At 42.6% G+C, this 17,343-nt stretch overlaps 1 protein-coding gene and 1 pseudogene across 3 annotated transcripts in view; one reads left to right on the forward strand and one right to left on the reverse strand.

Annotated features, from left to right (window-relative positions):
- Positions 1-17,343, reverse strand: part of PLAC1 (placenta enriched 1) — a 209,995-nt gene that overhangs the window by 4,918 nt on the left and 187,734 nt on the right. The gene's annotated exons all lie outside the window — the stretch shown is intronic.
- The window catches only part of LOC116811195 (small ribosomal subunit protein eS7-like), an 80,030-nt pseudogene continuing 68,679 nt past the window's right edge, over positions 5,993-17,343 (forward strand).

Consider the following 17,343-nt stretch of genomic DNA (forward strand, 5'->3'; position numbering starts at 1 on the left):
TTTTTGTAAATGGAGTTTTTGCATATACATTTCCCGCTGGCTCCTTTAACAGAGTTTTCCTCTTTCCCTTTTTTTCAAGAACTCCCTAATAAGCCTTACTAAATTTTCTACATTAAAAAATCATACAACGTTTCATTTTGGGAATATAAACTATATTTCCTTTCTTCCCCCATAAACACATATGCTCTTTTAATTAAGTTCAGAAAAATGCCAGTGTTTATGTTTAAGAGCTATCTATATCAGTCACTGACAGTGATACAATCTGATTAGCAAAGCCAGACTGAGATCTCGTAGTACTTGTGAAACCAAGACAGCCCTTTTCTTCTTATAGACAGGAAGAGAATGGATTGGCCAAAACAAAAAAAGGAAAGAGGAAGAAGAGCTGCCACTTAACTCCCCATCGTTAAATTTTTTATGCTGAAAATGCTGCTTATAAAGTTCAGCAGTTGTTCTGTTTTTAAATTGACAAATAAAAATTGTATATATTTATGGGATACAGTGTTCTATGTATACATGTAACAATGATCTATGTTTACATTGTGGAATGATTATTTTAGATCAAGTTGGTTAACATGTCCATTGCCTTACTTTAAGAAGTAGAGAGTAGAATGGTGGTTGTTGGGGTGGAGTGGAAGGGGTAAGGGGAGATACTGCTCAAGAAGTAAAAAGTTGCAGTTAAACAGGAGGAATAAGTTCTAGTGATCTATTGCACAGCATGGTGAGTTCAGCTAATAATAATGTATTGTATATTTCAAAATGGCTAAGAGGGTAGATTTTAAATGTTCTTACCATGAGCTCTATTTCTTAATGTTTTATAATAAAGAGATTGAATATTGGTCTAAGCACAGAGCATTTTTAATCTCAGGACCCCCCAAAAATCCTTTTAAAAAGAGACAAAAGCTGAAGTCCAAATTAGTTTTGTGACGTTAGAGAGTGAATTGAGAAGTGCAAGAGAAATCGCTTTGAAAGCAGACAGGATTTTTTGCCTCCCCATCTCCTCTGATGTCGTTAGAGACACGTATGAACTCTTTGCATGAAGAATGGGAAAGGGAATTAGCTAAACATTTCCACATCTGGTTTTGGAACGGTTTGGAAAAAGAATTCACTCCATAGGCTCCTGGAAGCTTTTTGGGTCGACAGTTATTTATTTTTAAAATTCAGTATACTCGTGACAGCATAGTTATCATTTGTATATTGTTTTCCCAGAAACTTGTTGTCAAAACAAAAGGAAACAGCAGGGAAAAGGAAACTCCAAAGCAGCATGCAATTATCTCAGGGAAATGTAACTGTCAGGGCTTTGATTTGCAGCAAAGTTTGTTCACTCTCTTGCAGCTGATTTAAAGAAAAATGAATCTGAGTCAGAATAAAGATTCTTTTACAAGACAAGAACGGAAAAAAGGAATCCTAACATTTTGTGGGCGCTTTAGTTTAAACATTCAAGCAGTCACATTCTGACTGTGCCCTGCAAACTATCTCAAGGTTTGAGAGCCTTTTAAAATGGAGGTTCTTTTTAAAGCCCAGTTTTAAGGAATTAGTTGGCTCACTGCTCTCAAAGAAAGTGACAATTGTGATTAATACTAATGATGTTGAAAGTACATTAAAGTGAGTTAGAAAATTAAATAACTGCTTTTGTAGAATTTACATTAATTTTAAAGACGCTGAGACCGGTTCAGTTTTCCAACCTCATGAAGCACAGTGTTAAAGTAACCGCACATTATTCATCATTTTGTGTGGAAGAAGAATTATGAACTGCTAATGCTTAACAATGTCCATTTTCTCAGCAGAGGAAAACACCTTGACCGAACCCTAAAAAGGCTTCATTAAAATTAAACTAAAAAGCAGCCATTAAAAATTTATTTCTGATTCTAAAACTAACTGCAGAAAAATTGGGTGCTGTCAAAAAGAAAAAAGAAGGAAACACCCTTCTCAACCCCCAAATAACCATTGTTAAATTTTTTATATATTTCTAATTTGGGGGGAAAGTATATGTCCACATATATGATTCAAAGTTATCTCGGGGGAAAAAAAGTCAAGGCTTTTTGAAAGCTGTTTTTAATTTTTGACATTGAATTTTAAAGCAATCAAAGCATTATTTTTGTTTGGGCCATCTGGTTTTGTTCTTATAATCTGTTAAGCTATCAAGCATAGTTTAAATGTCATGGTTCATCTCATACACAAATAAAGGTTGCGAAATAAATAAGAATCCAAGCTCCTTGTAAAAGAGAAATTTCCGCTGGGTCGCAAATTTGGTTACTAAAAGGTGAGCAGTCCAATGTGAAATCAAACCGTAATAAGGCTACACAACAAGGGTAAACCATGCCCTGACTGAACATAAATATTTCTAAATAAATACAGAAAGCCATACTTTAGAGGAAATTGCAAAGATCAGGTCATGGGAACTCCTCTCCTTTTGTGCAGAGAAGCTGAGTTGGTTGAATTTTAAACTTGAACAAAGAGATGTATTTCATAATTTCCATGAAGTGTGAGGGACATCCCAAATGTATGCCCCTAATTCAGTTTATGTTTTAACTTAACAATTTATTTGAGTTTGATTTTTTTCAGAAAACTACACCCTTTTCCACAAAGCCCCAGAGTCCCTTCTCATTTTAAAAGACAAGGTAGGTTTGTGTCTGTGCAGACCTCTCAACTCCACGGCAGCCACGGCCACATTTTTAACCCATTAGTAGTCTCTGGGAGTCTGCCAAAACCAGATAAAGGCCCATTTGCCTGAGGTGATCTGAAATCATCAGAAGGCAGAGGATTGAATCAGATGTTCCTTCAAGGGCTTCACCCCCTCTTTGATACACCTGTGTCAATAAATGAGGGCTCTAGATGGCTTCCAAAAATGGTCAGGCACATTCCCGTCTCCCTTTCAAAATTGGGATTTTTGAGTACAGGTTTTCTTAAAGTGAGGTGCACGCATATGGCCCCTTAGGTGTGGCCTAAGTCCAAAATAAACCACAGTTGACTTTATAGGCTACTTGGCTGATTTTTCACTGACTTGACCAGAATGCATCTTTCCAAAACCCAAAGCTACCTTGTGCATGCCCCACCCAGAATGTGGTCACTTGGTGCATGTGTATAACACCCTGACTGAGGCCATTCACCATCGTTTGGCTCCTGAGAGGTAGAGAAGGTTTTAAAAAAGGTTCCTTTGATAGGAAGGCTGTTGGTCATTGTTAGTGAGCCTACCATTTGGGAGGCATGCGTGCATATCGGAGTAGGTAAAGAGGCATTGCTCTGTGATGAGGACATCGTAGGAAGAGAAATTTTCTCTCTCTCTCTCACACACACACACACACACACACACACACACACACACACACACACAGTGATGGACAGACATACACACACATACTGAGGAGAAGAAAATCTCCAAATCTGTTTCTTACTATTGCCCTGATCCCTACTATTTCTCCCCATTCCTTAATTATTGTACCATAAATTCCTTTAAAAATGGAGTCTTGATCTACTATAGTATCTGGTACACAGTAAGTAGTTAGTAAATATTTTTTAAATGAAAGAAGGAAGAAATTAATGAATGACCACCAGAAATCACCACCTGCCCCTGTGCCTGTTTGTCCAGCCCCTAAGGGCCTGAATGTGGTTATTGGCTAACCCCTTCCCCCACTCCTTCTCCAGTCTCCCAGTTGAAGGCCTGGGGTAGCAGTAGAGCCTTTCTATAATAGAGAGTACAGAGTCCTAACAAGGGTCCTGGCCTGTCCACTTGCACACCTGCTTATCTTCTAGGCTCATTGATGCCAAGGGCTCTATGTCTGTCCCACCCAGTGGTACCCAATGCCCTGTCAATTAGCTCTTAGTCAGTGACCCCAAGTGGAGCCAGCACTCTTTGTACCCCTTTTCCTCCATTCCTATGATAAGTCGTCCTCTGGAAAGAAGACAAAGTGGAACTCTCCCCTAGTCTGGCCTTTACATGGGAGGAAAGAAGAAATTATCAAGTCGTATTTAGACCAAGTCCAGGCAATTGAGAGACAGCATAATCAGAAGCAGAAGCCTCAGGTTCACGAGGTACTGAAGAACGGTGGGGTGCCTCGAAGGGGCTTGCTAGAGTCCCTAGGTTTACCCAGGCAAATGGACTTAGCCCCTGAGGTTGTCCAAGGATTCCCTTAGCTAGAAAAAGGAACCTAAACCACAGGCTGGATATCTGTTCCTCCTGAGAGCAGACCTGCACATCCACTCCCAGTTCCAAGCACAGACACAGAAATCAGAAAATGCTAGAGGTTCTTGGGAAATCAGAGGCAAGATGGGTGAATTCTCCCCTACCCCAACTTGACCCTTGGCTCCCTCTGGGCCGGGCTTTTCACTCTGCCAACTCTGGACTAAAAGAGAGATCCAGGCTAACTTCAGGTCTGTTTGAGTGTCCCCGAGCCTGAATGTTCCCAAAAGTGCTTTGCAGTTGATCCTATCTCGACATATGATAGAGTATTGTACTGGTAAATATCACTATACACTTCTCTGATCTGGACTTTCTACATAACAAAGATTTGACTTTGGGTGTGATAGCTCCTTATCCTAGCAATATCAAAAAACATAACAATTTTTTAAAAATTAGCTGGATGTGGTGGTGCGTACCTGTTGTCCCAGCTACTTGGCAGGAGGATTGCTTGAGCCCAGAGTGGGACCCTGTCTCCAAAAAAAAAAAAAAAAAAAAAAGAGCAAGAATAGGGTGTTGGGCTGGGCGCGGTGGCTCACGCCTGTAATCCCAGCACTTTAGGAGGCCAAGGCGGGTGGATCACGAGATCAGGAGATTGAGACCATCCTGGCTAACACGGTGAAAACCCATCTCTACTAAAAATACAAAAAATTAGCCAGGCATGGTGGCACGTGCCTGTAGTCCCAGGTACTTGGGAAGCTGAGGCAGAAGAATCACTTGAACCCAGGAGGCGGAGGTTGCAGTGAGCTGAGATGGTGCCACTGCACACCAGCGTGGGCGACAGAGTAAGACTCCGCCTCACAAAAAAAAAAAAAGAAGAACAGAGTGTTGGTTTGGTGCTTTTTTCCTGCAATTAATTACTTGGTTAAAAAAAAGCAATTGGTTAAACTTGTGTTCATCATTTGCATATTATAATATATAATATTTTAAAATACACCATATATAATGTTAAAAATAAATATAAAAGTGTTATCTATTATATCTAATAATATATACATATATGATATTAATATAATTATTAACAAGAAAAAGGAAGTTTCCCCCCACTGGTAATCTATCTTCCCTTAACAAAGAATGAACGACTTTCTTTCTGAAATTTTTCTCTAGGACTGAGACTTGAACTTACATCACTGGACTACAAATGTTTAGGAATACCTATCTATGTATTCTATATCTATATATCTAATATTCTATATATAGATATATACATTATATATCTATATTCTATATCTATATATCTACATATTCGATATAGCTAGATAATTATATATACATATATGTATAAAATTGTGTCCTCCCGGCTGGGTGCGGTGGCTCACACCTGTAATCCCAGCATTTTGGGAAGCTGAAGTGGGTGGATCACAAGGTCAGGAGTTCAAGACCAGCCTGGCCAATATGGTAAAACCCTGTCTCTACTAAAAATACAAAAATTAGCCAGACGTGGTGGCACACGCCTGTAGTCCCAGCTACTCAGGAGGCTGAGGCAGAAGAATCGCTTGAACCCAGGAGGTGGAGGTTGCAGTGAGCCAAGATCGTGCCACTGCACTCCAGCCTGGGCGACAGAGTGAGACTCTGTCTCAAAAAAAAAAAAAATTGGGTCCTCCCAAAAAGATATATTGAAGTCTTAACCCCCGGTACATCAGAATGTGACTTTATTTGGAAATATGCTCTTTACAGAAGTAATCAAGATAAAATGAAATTATTATGGTGGGCTCCAATCCAATATGACTTATGTCTTTACAAAAGGGGAAAATGTGGACACAGAGACAGACACACACAGAGGTAAGACAATGTGAGACATGTAGGAAGAAGGCGGCCATGTGCATCACTCCAGTGACGTGCCTACAACCCCAGGAACGTCAAGAATTGTTGGCAAATACCAGAACTAGAAGAGGCTTCTCTAGAGCCGTCACACAATATGGCCCTGCTGACACCTTGATTTTGAACTTCCGGCCCCCAGAGCTGTAAGACAATACATTTTTTGTTGTTTTAAGCCACCCAGTTTGTGTACAGCAGCCCTAGCAAACTAACAATTATATATTCCCAACAAATGGAACAGACACACATGCCTCCTTTCTGAGATAGGAGCCTGCAATTATTAATGTTCTGACTCTGTGTTTTGTTACAATCTTAAATTCCATTTAGAATTAGAAGTATGATGAGGCAACAAGGAATACAGACAAAAACTTAGAAAGAAAGGGGCCAGTTAAAAGTGGTATTGGTGCTGATATTTGATGCCTACAGGAGAAACTCAACTAGAATTGCAGTGTAATATCAGGGAGACGTTCCCAACTATAAAAGTTGTCCAAAAATGGATGGAGAAACCTAGAGTGAAACTAAGATCTCTTTGTTCCCTGTAGGCGTTCAGTTAGAGGCTGGCCGGCCACTTGTTGGGGTCACTGGAGAGGGAGATCCTGTCCTATATCAGAGGCTAGAGTAGATGATCTTTGGCCGGGTGCGGTGGCTCATGCCTGTAATCTCAGCACTTTGGGAGGCCAAGGCAGGCGGATCACCTGAGGTCAGGAGCTCAAGACCAGCCTGGCCAACATGGTGAAGCTCCATCACCACTAAAAATACAAAAATTAGCTTGGCGTGGTGGCACATGCCTGTAGTCCCAGCTACTCGGGAGGCTGAGGCAAGAGAATCGCTTGAACCGGGGGGCAGAGGTTGCAGTGAACTGAGGTCGCGCCACTGCACTCCAGCCTGGGCAACAGAGAGAGAGAGGCTCCATCAAAGAAAAAAAAAAAAGATGGTGTTTAAGGTTCTAGCACAGAATGCCTCGTGTGTGCATGCATATGTGTGTGTGTGTGTGTGTGTGTGTATGTGTGTGTAGTGAAGGGATAGATTAGCACATGTATTATGAACATATGCATGCATGGGAACACACACACACACATACATCATGCACACATACAGAGGTCATTTATGTAGGTCTTCTCTTGAAAGTCTTGCAATGTCATCAATGCCTGAAGCCTCTAATCCTGACATACGGAAGATTATATAACATTTTCTAACAGGGACTTGACCTCGCAGCCAGGTTTTTGTTGTGACTGGATGTGACTGTGTATTGGTGGCAATTACAAGGGGAAGGTGGAAGGGGAGAAGGGAGGGCAGGTCATGATATAGAGAAAAATACTCAGAGTGATTCTAAGTATTAGCCATTAAGAAAACAAACCAGCCGGGCGCGGTGGCTCACGCCTGTAATCCCAGCACTTTGGGAGGTCCAGCCGGGCAGATCACAAGGTCAGGAGATCGAGACCATCCTGGCTAACACGGTGAAACCCCGTCTCTACTAAAAATACAAAAAATTAGCCAGGTGTGGTGGCGGGCGCCTGTAGTCCCAGCTACTCAGGAGGCTGAAGCAGGAGAATGGTGTGAACCCGGGAGGCGGAGCTTGCAGTGAGCCGAGATCACACCACTGCACTCCAGCCTGGGTGACAGAGCGAGACTCCGTCTCAAAAAAAAAAAAAAAAAAAAAAAAAAAAGAAAAAAAAAACCTCAGAATGGAGCTTACTGCCCAGTCCTAAAGCCTGGGGGTGGGGCAGTGGAAATGGTCTTTTTTCCGTTTTTTGTTTTTGTTTTTTGACATAGAGGCTTGCTCTTTGCCCAGGCTGGAGTGTAGTCGTGCAATCACAGTTTACTGCAGCCTCATCTCCTGGGCTCAAGTGATCCTTCTGCCTCAGCCTCCTGAGTAGCTGGGATCGCCTGGCTACTTTTTTTTTGAGGAAATGGTCTTTCTAAGCAGCATGGTCTCTGAAAGCCTGAACTGGGGGTTCATGTGATGGCCTGTCTTTGGGGAACTTACGGGAGAGCTGATCAAGAGAGATAACAGGAGGGAGTTATCTACTGGGGTGGGGCTGGGGAAATCTCTAGACAAAAGATATCCAAATTAAAGCGAATTTCTTGCACCGAATTTAAAAAGTTGGGGCTCTGATCCTTGGAACTGCAGTCTATGGAGGCCCTGTCACAGTTATAGGGCAAATGTTCAAAGTAGAAATACTTTCTATTTCACCTAGAAAGTAGTAGTAGTGATGACTTTAAAAATATATATTTATGTTTCTTTGCAATGTCTTAAGTGATTACAGAAACAAGGGGTTCCAAAAAGCTTGTTTAAACATGTATGGATTACACATGGCAACAAATCTCAAAATATGGCACTTTTGCTTTAATTTGGATATCTTTTGTCTAGAGATTCCCCAGCCCTACCCCAACAGAATGCACTCCCTCCTGTTCTCCCTCTTGATCCTTGCAGCTCTCCTGTAAGGGCCCCAAAGACAGGCATCACATGTTAAAACTGTGGAAACGGGGATCCCAGAAGGGCAGAGAGCCTTGGCCAAGATCAAGGTTGGATAAGTCAATTGGGGCCTCAGGCCTTTCCACCAGCCTGTCTGGCTTCTCTGCCTTACAACTCAGAAAAATGGCCAGACATTATAATGAATTTAATCACCATGAAAGAAAAGGAAAGTCCTGAGGTGGCTTGGCTTCTGGACTATGGCTCTAAAACACTTGAGTGATTCTGCTTCAGTGTCTGATGGCTGAGTTTTCAGGAGAGGGGACAGAATCAACTTTCAAACTGAGCAAACCAAAGCATAGAGGGGCTGTGGGAGCAATTTCCCATGCATGACTCGGGGAAGCTGAGAGAAGCTCTAAGATGGTAGGTGGCAGTGAGAAACAGGAACAAATCTTTCCTGAAAACAACAAGAGGAAGAATGGAGTGTTCTCAGGCTTTCACACAAGACTCGTGTCACAGGCTGGAGACGGGAGACCCAGATAGACTCCAGCTGAGCGGTGGTTTGTGCTTTCCCAGAAAGCTGAGGCCTCTAGAACTTAGGGCAGTGAGGGCAGATGCTCATCCCTAGGAGGACACCCACATCCAAGAAGAGCAGATAATTCCTGTATTCCAAGAGCTCTGTGCACTTCTTTATGAACTTGCCCTGCTTCCACAAAACATAGCTGCTATTTCTCAGGCCAAGCCACCAGTTCTAAAATTGATCACACTGCATTTATGCTGGGTATAAATAGATCTAGATGGGCCGTTTAATTTCCCACGTGGCTACCTTCTGCCAATTGGAGCACCCTTGGGAGTAGAAGAACAAAAAGAGGTTCAAGGTAGGCAGGCCACTAGGATTTTTGAAACTTGGATATTTTGTCTTATACAAAGAGCAACAACTTTTCTATACACTCTCAAAAATAATCCTACTTTTTAAAGCTTTCTTTTTACACCTAAGTGATGAGAACAAAGACAGAAACTGAGTCCACCCACTAGACAAAACCTCTCAGCATAGGCAGTTGCTTAAATGTGGCAACTGAGATTCCCGCAGAAGGAAGAAAGGAAGAAAAACAGGAAGGAGGGAAATGGATATTTATTGAGACACTGTGTTACTGTGTTAAGGGCTGTACGTGCAGTATCTCACTTAATCCTCATAGCAACTCTGTGTGGTATTATTATTAGCTTCCTTTTATGGAAGAAGAATTGAGGATCAGAAAGGTTAGGAAATTCACTAAAGACACAAAGGTCATAAGTGGCAAAGCCAGAACGAGAAGCTTCTATAGTTCTCTGTCTAGTCTATGCCAGTGCCAAGAAAGTAAACACAGTGAAGGTGTTCAAAACAGAGGACATAAAAGAGCGGCAACGGTTGTTTATGGGTATGAGAGTCTAGGGTGGTGGAGAGGTGGGGAAGTTAATAGCTTTTCAAGCAGGGGAAATTGAGAAAAATAGAGGCAATAAATGGGAGACAGAAATTCAAGGGCATTTAGAGTAGATAATTCTGGACCACTGTTTCTATTTTATCACTCTCTATATTTTAGACTTCTTGACAGCACACAGCCATTCCTTATTTCAATGTAACACATTTATTCCGTGGGCTGCGTGCATACCCAGAACACAGTGAACCTCGAGACACACTGTATATTCAGGCCTTCTCAATCTGTTTTGACGAGGGAAATGTGTATGGCTTCTGTACAAAGCCACCAGATATGGCAACCCCAAACTAAGAAGAATGGCCTGTAGACTCACCCAATAAATCTTCCTGAATGGAAAAAGGGTACCACACATTCTCCAACTGTTGCATTTGTTATGGAAGTGGAGAATCACATATTCCTGATTCCACTCTGAGGACAGGGATTGTGTGTCTTTCTGATTTCATCATGTCTTTAAAAAGAATGGGCTTCTCTTGCCAAGCCTGAATGTTTGTGACACTCCAGACCTGGATGTCAGGGCTTGGATGGGAAGGAGGGAAAGAGTACAGACAGTCAAATGACTGAGTCAATGGGCAATGTCTCATTAGTGCCATGTTGGAAACAACCAGAACTAGGCAGCCCTGGTTCCCTGACATAAGTTGGGTTTTTACAAACATTTTAATTTGTAAAAACTGGAAAAAGGGTGGGGGGCACTTACTGAGTTTGAAGAAAGCAGCAGGGTGAAAGCGCCCTTCATTCCTGATTAAAACCACTAGCTTCAGTTGCTGAAGAAAGGAACTGAGTTTATTTCCCCCCAGTAATACCATCTGGTGGTTTCTCAGACTCTTTTTTTTTTTTTTTTTTTTTTTTTTGAGATGGAGTCTCACTCTGTTGCCCAGGCTGGAGTACAGTGGTGGGATCTTGGCTCACTGCAACCTCCACCTCCTGGGTTCAAGCGATTCTCCTGCCTCAGCCCCCTGAGTAGCTGGGATTACAGGCACCTGCCACTATGCCCGGCTAATTTTTGTATTTTTAGTAATGACGGAGTTTCACCTTGTTGGCCAGGCTGGTCTCAAACTCCTGACCTCAAGTGATCCACCCGCCTCGGCCTCCCAAAGTGCTGGGATTACAGGCGTGAGCCACCGAGCCCGGCCCAGTTTCTCAGACTCTTTATGAAGAATCCTATATTGTTCGAGCTATGAACCAGCTCATAATAAGAGCTGAACAACTGTGGCACCCACCTGTTAGAAATCAAGACTGGGGTATTAAAACCAGAAGTCCTGGCCTATTAGAGGGGCCTGACCATTTTGTGTGGAAAGCAAACCTCGCCTAAACCCAGGGATTAGCATGTTCACATTGGGACAATAACTGAAGCAGGTGCTCATTCTATGGGTTGTTCGGAATCATTTTTCTGACTGCGTAGAGGTAGAAGCTGAAATAGAATAAGTTCTCAGAGGGCATGACTCCAAACGGAATGGGGAGGGAAGTGAGGCATTCCTTATTCTTTGCTTCCTCGGAAAATGGAAAAAGAAACTCTGGCACAAAATGGCAGCTGCCCTGGCTCATTGGCGGTTCTGCTAAGAAACTAGGGAGCAAAGAGCTGATTAAAGAAGGTCATGTTTATCTAGGGATATGGTAATTGGAACACACCCTCACTAGTGATCTAAGTTTAAATCCCCAGCCTCTAAATAAGCAATACTTTCAAAAGGGCCACCTTATCATTATTTATAAAATAGTCTGATTTTCAGGGAGGAGTACTTCTCTTTTAAGCCTCTCCTTTAGAGATTTTGTATGTGGGAGATTATAGACCTCGGGGAGTATTTTTTCTTTAACTGAGTTTTAAAGTCACCATAGTGTTTGTAAATAAAATAAGATAAAATAACATAAATACCAAGTTTTAAGTAGTATCGATTATTTTTAAGTACAAGGGCTTATGGTTTTGCTGACTTCTTAAGATTCTGTGAACCTAGAAGGGTGACTGAAAACTTGGTGTTAGTAGTATTCTTGTTCTGATTTCCCTATATGGACACATCCTTGGAACTTCCAGATCTGTCTAATTGGATATTGGGGATAAGAAGTGATTTGGGTGAGGAGAAAAGGCAAAGTTATGGAGGAGACAATGACTTAGCTCACTCATGGGACAGAAATGAGTGCAATGTATTTGGACAGACTTATAAGGACAGAAAAAAAGGTGAGAAGAAAGTCTAGGGAAAGAAGTTTGGAAGCAATGAGGTCCTGGAGGGTTTGAGGCAGGATAGTCTAGTAGTTGAGTGGCTTTGATGTACCAAGAGAGACTTGGAATAAGACGGTGCTAACTAACTTTGGGAATTACTTTCTAAGCATTGTTTTCATCATTTGTAAATGAGGATAATAATAATAACGATAACACTGCATCAGGTCGTTATGATTATTAAATGACACCATGAGTGTAAAACTGTTCAGTGTAGCTCCTGTCATGCAAGTGCTCAATAAGTGTTAGTTATTATTAAAATTATTACTGTTGAATATAGAAATTAGACTAAACCACACATGGAAACAGAATTCATAGCACCTTTTAGAAGCTCCTAAGCTCTCTCTTTTTAAAATGTCTGGACTTTTGATATAATGATAAGGAGGGTTTTCTTGTTTTTTTTTTAATTTTTTGGTAGAGACAGGGTCTTGATATGTTGCCCATGCTAGACTCAAACTCCTGGCCTCAAGCGATGCTTCTACCTCAGCCTCCCAAAGCATAGGATCACAGGCGTGAGCCACTACGCCTGCCTGGCTTTTTTTTTTTTTTTTTTTTTTTAAATGCCCAGGGAATTGGAGATATACAGACCTAAGTTTGAATTGAGGCTCTGTCACTTCCTAGCTGTGTGACCTTGGGTAAGTCCCTTTTCTGTCCTGGCCTCAGTTTCCTCATATAAAATAGGGACAGTTACAATAGCAACCTCAATGGGACTGGAGGAGTGAATGAGGTCTGAAAAACTGCATGTACAGGGCCTGGCACAGAGCAAGTGTCCAATCAATGGGAGCTATAGAATAGGCTCAGGCAGACAGCCTGGCTGCAGGGCTCTTTCCGCCCCCACCTCCCTCCACCCCCTGGTTAGTCCCAACTAGAGTCCCATCAATCTGCCACTCTCCTCAGGGGTTGCTGGAAATTCCTGGCGCAGATGTCTCCTACAGAGACGAGTTTTGGATATTCCTCCATCCACCCCTGTTACCACTGAATTATGGGGAGAGAGAGAAGGAGAGAAGACCCATTGAGAGGGAGAGGAGAAAACAAACGACTTCTGTATACCACTGCCCTGGCTAGCCCAGGCCCATGCCTGAAATAGGTGTTCGGTAAATACTTGAGGAATGTATGTACAAGTGAATGAAAAAAAAAAAAAAAAAAAGAGGCTGCAGGCAGGCATCCGGGCAGGCAGAGAAAGAAATCCGAGTCATGGCAAACTTCTCCTGACTATGCCTCCATGACATCTGTCTATACAGGGGCCTCCCCTGGCTATGGGTTCACTCAATAACTCCGATTCACTCCTTCCTTTTGCACAGATCACATGCAACACCCTACACGCTCCCTTCAAGAGATCCAGACAGAAGCTTGGGGGCTCACTACTTTGAGGTCAGAGCACTTGAATTGCTTAGCTGTGGGCAGAAATGCTGATCTCAGGCAGCCCAGCAAGGGGTATCCAGATATAACCCCATTCATCATTCTGAGATTCCCTTCTTGTCCTGAGACCAAGCAGTAGGGTGCTAGACAACAGGACCCACCAGTCCACTTCCATTTTCCATGTAACACATGTAAGCAATATGACTACCAGGTTTTGACGTGAAGGATTTGCAAGTGAGTGAAGACACCTGTGCACACAGGTGGATAAACACGAGCATTGAACGTGCACGCTGACCATCCAAGGGACTGACACTGAGGGTTATGCTTTTTCTGGGCAACATTTTAAAACCTTATGTGTGAGGGTTTCTCGGTGCCCTTCATAAACTCAACTTCTGTTCCAACATTTGTTTCAAATAAGATTTCCTTCCATAAAAATACCACTTAAGGACACATATGCAGAATATGCATTTGGCTTTTCCTGGGTATTAAATATTTTATTTAATGTGCTGATTTTGTTACTACATCACTGGAAAATTAATCCACAATGAATTGCCTGTGTGACAAGCTCTCACCACAAAAGCAACAGCGATTTGAATCTTGAATCCTGGATTATTTATCTCTTGCTCCATGTGAGCTCCTAGCCTCAATTTCACACCTGATCTCCTGTTACCCACAAATTCTGCAACTGACACATAAACACAGGCAGAACGTCTTTCTCCCTAAATAAATAAAAACAACAAGGAATCAGAAAAACGGGGCAAGGATTCCACCTTTCATGATGCCACTTAAAATTTAAAAAGTATTTTAGGCCAGGTGCGGTGGCTCACGCCTGTAATCCCAGCACTTTGGGAGGCCGAGGCGGGCCGATCACGAGGTCAGGAGATCGAGACCATCCTGGTTAACATGGTGAAACCCTGTCTCCACTAGAAGTATTAAAAAAAAAAAAAGCCAGGCATGGTGGCACGCGCCTGTAGTCCAGCTACTAGGGAGGCTGAGGCAGGAGAATCGCTTGAACCCCAGGAGGTGGAGGTTGCAGTGAGCTGAGATTGCGTCACTGCACTCCAGCCTGGGTGACAGAGTGAGACTCTGTCTCAAAAAATAAAAAAAATTTTTTTAAAAGAGAACCATTAAGCCAGATCTTGCTAACACATGTAACTTCTTGATTAGTTCCACATTCACATAATCTCTGCCTTGAGTTGGTTCTGGGGTCTGACTTAGCAAGCTTTTGTTGTTATCTCATTCGACATGTGCTGAGAGTGAGGGATATCTGTGAGTTGCTCTTTATTGTTTAAGTTAAAAAAAATAGTGAAGACCACAGCTGACTTCCAAAGTGGGCAACTCCAGCTCATGGGTTAATGAATGAGCGCCAGGGAGTGTGTTTACGGTGTCCTGAGGTGGGGACCCTGAGGTGGGGGTAATTTTGGTCTAATGGCAGCTGGTTAGGCAGCTGGTAGAGAGCAGCTGCAGGAATGGGACTATTTCTATGGGGGGTAGAATTTAAAGTTGGACTTCTGGATAGAACTGTTCAAGTTGAGCTGCCCCTGGGTTGAATTCTTCCCCTCGGTATAGGTTACCAGCTTGTGCTTTGACATCAGAGGTACAAGGAGTTGGGGGAGGGAACTAGGGGTGAAAAGAAGGACCCCTGCCAACTTCCTGAGTCACAGCATTACTGGGGAGAAGTTGGGACCCAAAGGTGCCCATTGCCATGTGCCCTCCTTCCCCTCAACATGATGTTTTGATGGAACTTAGCATTTGAGAATGTACTGCCAACAGGGCTCTCATTTAAAATGTAAAATGTCCTTTCATAACTGTTGGAAAGGAGGTTTGTATACATAGAGAGCATCTAGGATTTGCCCATTTCTGTGAAAAAAAAAATTCTTCCTGACTGTAAATCCTGTGCTCTGTAAATAATTGTTGGGTCCAAGAAGACCAACAACTTGCATTTTCCTACCCCACCGCCTGCCCTGCTTTTGAAGTCCACAGCGAGGGGAGGAGGAGAGGGCATCTGGAGGGAGGAGACGGCAAATGGTCCAAACACACATATTTATTTAGTAAACAAGGTCATCATCTCCTCAATTTTAAAATTCACTGTGAGCAAATACAAGCACAGACTTCATTTGAAAAAAATGTACAGCATTCCCCTTAAAGCGATTTGGTAATTGCAGGAAACAGAGAGCAACATTCCACCCAGGTGCTCACTACGGCACACCTGTGAGTTTGGAAACACAGTCTCAGCTGTTAAACCTGAGGGGCTGTGAAGCCACCTTTGGATTAGGCTGTGAAAGGAAGAGTGGTAGGGGAAGGACGCAGAGGGCAGCTAGGCCTCTTCTTTCCAGGGGACTCCAAGGTCATCTTGCTGCCCTCTCCCTCTCCTCCTTCTCTTCCTTCTCTTCACTAACATTTTTTTTTCTTTTTTTCTTTTCTTTTCTTCTTCTTTTTTTTTTTTTTTTTTTTTTTTGGTAGAGATGGGGTTTCACCGTGTTAGCCAGGCTGGCCTCGAACTCCTGACCTCAAGTGACCTGCCCGCCTTAAGCCTCCCGAAGTGCTGGGATTATAGGCATGAACCACCGCGCCCAGCCCTCATTAACATTTATGGAGTACTAACAACATGCCAGGCACTGCACTTAGGGCTTTGTGAGCCTTGCTTCATGTAGGCTTCACAGTGTTCTGAGGTAGGGACTGTTATTATTCCCATGTGAGAGAGGAGGAAACTGAGGCCTAAAGATTTTGGATGACTTGCTCATGCAGGTCACATCCTAGTAAGTGACCAGGAGTCAAGGCCAAGCTGAGCTCACTCCACAGCTGGTTCTCTCCCCACAGAAGTCAGACATTTCCTTAAGCCTCCCTTTATGGGCTGGGTGCGGTGGCTGGGGCCTGTAATGCCAGCACTTTGTGAAGCCGAGGAGGAAGGATGGATCACTAGAGGCCAGGAGTTTGAGACCAGCTTGGGCAACAAAATGAGACCCCTGTCTTTGCAAAATAATTAAATAAATAAATAAATAAATAAATTAATTAATTAATTAAAACAAATAAATAAATAAAAATAGCCGATCATGGTTGTTGGTACCTATAATCCTAGCTACTTGGGAGGTTGAGCTGGGAGGATCGCTTCAGCCTGGGATTTTGAGGCTGCAGTGAGCTATGATTGTGCCACTGCACTCCAGCCTGGGTGACAGAGCGAGACCCTGTTTCAAAAAAAAAAAAAAACAGCCTCCACTTGTGGATCCTGTTAAGATGCAGACTGCTCTAGGGAGGTGTAGCCCTTTAAATCCCTCAGTTCTCCAGAACAATTTCATGAAGAGAGGGCCCAGGTACATCACAGAAAATGGTAAGTAGGGGAGATGGCACCAGTAAGATGCTTCCCAATTTTCCTTTTTCTCTCACTTCATCCAAGTGCTATTCATGGTGGCCTCTGCCGTGGCTCGCAGGCATCTTAAGGTTGTTCATAAGACCCACTAGCTTTCAATGAGGCAGGCAGCGAGGGAAGGGGACAGGGATTAAAATCGATGTTGTTCTGTTGCCTCCCTTCATAACCTCCAAACTATAAAAAAAGGGCACGTTTCATGCAGAATAAAACAACCGTCAAGATATTTCTTATTTTTATGAACTGGTACAGTTTTACCCCAACTTAAAAAATGTGATTGACCCTAGAAAAGCCCAATTTATAAGGTTCTGGTACTTGTATTCTTTCTCACAACATTTTGAAGGTTTATATACAAAGAGGATGCATATAGGAAAGTGATATAAAAACACCCTTGAATAGATTTTCTTTAACTATGATTTGATTAGCTTACCCCCTCTTTAGGGGGAAAGCTAGCGATTTTCTAGCTGTTTTGCTGAAAAATACTCTCATCTTCAAACTCGGTAACATCTAAATCATGCACCTTTTTTTTTTTTTTTT

Source organism: Hylobates moloch, unplaced genomic scaffold, assembly GCF_009828535.3.
Source record: "Hylobates moloch isolate HMO894 unplaced genomic scaffold, HMol_V3 SCAFFOLD_7, whole genome shotgun sequence".
Classification (NCBI taxonomy): Eukaryota; Metazoa; Chordata; class Mammalia; order Primates; family Hylobatidae; genus Hylobates; species Hylobates moloch.